This window comes from Suncus etruscus, chromosome 17 (genome assembly GCF_024139225.1).
Source record: "Suncus etruscus isolate mSunEtr1 chromosome 17, mSunEtr1.pri.cur, whole genome shotgun sequence".
Classification (NCBI taxonomy): Eukaryota; Metazoa; Chordata; class Mammalia; order Eulipotyphla; family Soricidae; genus Suncus; species Suncus etruscus.
Window position 1 is genome coordinate 69932095 of NC_064864.1, and position 1895 is coordinate 69933989.

Consider the following 1895-nt stretch of genomic DNA (forward strand, 5'->3'; position numbering starts at 1 on the left):
ATGGGGGAATCTAGGGGGAGGACGTTTCCCTCCTTGTATCTCTTGTGTCTTGTATCTCTTGCCCTTGTATCTCTGTGCCAGAGTTTACTGACAGCTAATTGAGCTTCACATAGAGAGACATCTCTGCTTCTCTCTGGAGGGAACCAGCCTGCTCTTGAAGCTCTTTGCCCTACAGAGAAGCAGTATCTACCTATCCCACTTCACAGGGGCCTGCAACTCCCAGGAGAAAATTATTGCAAAGATACAACTGGAATACTTACCTGGCAGGGGAGATACCATGATCACGAAGGTGGTTTCCCCAGGGCGAGGCTCACCCATTGCACTCCAGGTGTGCTGACCCCTGCGATTCCCCCAAATGTGGGAAACTCAACTGCATAATTTGTGGTAGTGGGGGACTGCGTTCGTTCTCTACCCTAAAAAAAAAAAAAAGATACAATTGGACCAGGGACCAGAGCAGTAGCACAGTGAGGAGGGTATTTGCCTTGCACTTGGCTGATCCAGGTTCAATCCCCGGCATCCCATATTGTCCCCCAAGCCTGTCAGGAGTGATTTCTTTTTGTTTTGTTTTGTTTGGCCACATCCAGTGGTGCTCAGGGGGAAACTTTGGTTCTGTTCTCAAACAATCACTCCTGGTGGGCTAGGGGACCATATGGGATGCCAGGGATAGAACCTGGGTTGGCTGCATGCAAGGCAAGTGCCCTCCCCACTGTGCTCTGGCCCTGAGCTCTGAGTCTAAAGTCAGTAATAATCCCTGAGCACTGCCAGGCATGGTCCCAAAATAAACAAACAAAAAAACAAGATACAGCTGGCCAACAGCACACTGAAGAGGTCCTCAGCAGGCACTGAGAACTGAGCGAAGAAACAAGTGCATGTGGGGCCTGAGGACAGCTCAGGCTGAGCATCTGCCTTGCAAGAGAAGAAGGTGAATTGGATCTCAGGTCCCCAATATGCGTACTGCATGGTTGCAGGCCCAGTGGGTGTCACCATCTTTGGCACACAGCGAGCCAGAGAATGACTAAGTAGAGCCTAGATGTGTGTAATCCCCACAGAGAAAGTGGGTGGCCCTGGTGAGCACCCCAGCAGAGTGTATGACCTCCAGGCCCTGCAACAACAGCAAAGGGAAGGACAGCGTCTAAAAAGGAGCAAGAAAGAAAGGATGGGGAAGGCACTGAACTGGGTTTGATCTAGGTATGATTCCCGGCATCCCATAATGTTCCCTGAGTCTGCCAAGAGTGATCTCTGAGTGAAGAATGAGCATAGTCAGGTCTATAGCCACCCCCTCAAACCCCTAAAATATATATTAAAATAAAAGAAATAGGAGGGAGAAGCCAGAGAGATAGTACAGCAGTAGGGTGTTTGCCTTGCATGTGGCTGACCCAGGACAGATGGTGGTTCAATGTCCGGCATCCCATATGGTCCCCCAAGTCTGTCAGGAGTGATTTCGAAGCACAGAGCCAGGAGTAACCCCTGAGCTTCATCAGGTATGGCCCAAAAAAAACAAAATAAAAGAAATAGGGGGCTGCATGGTCAAGAGCTGGGGTCCATGTTTTGTCTGTATGAATGTAGGGTTCAGTCCTAGCATCAATCAGTCCTTCTGAGCAATGCTGGGGTGATTCTCATGGCCCCATTCTTGCCAGGTCTGAGCTGTGAGCCATTGAAACTACACAGCTGAGCCTATGAATCGCCAGGAATAGATTCTGGACCCCAGAACACTGCTCTGGGAGCAAATAAAATACAGAACTAAAGAGATGGGATGGGAATGACTTCTGAGTACAGAGCCAGGAGTAAGCCCTGAGTAAGGAGTCATCCCTGAACAGTGCCATGCACTTAAATCATAGTACTTATATGATGGAATATTACAAAGCTATTTAAAAGAATGAAGCCATTTTGTAGAA

At 48.8% G+C, this 1895-nt stretch overlaps 1 non-coding gene across 1 annotated transcript; it reads left to right on the forward strand.

The window, feature by feature from the left end:
* The first annotated feature begins 252 nt into the window (after nucleotides 1-252).
* On the forward strand, nucleotides 253-416 carry LOC125995593 (U1 spliceosomal RNA). The gene has a single exon (XR_007491090.1). It is a non-coding gene; the product is annotated as a U1 spliceosomal RNA (small nuclear RNA).
* The last annotated feature ends 1479 nt before the right edge of the window (nucleotides 417-1895 follow it).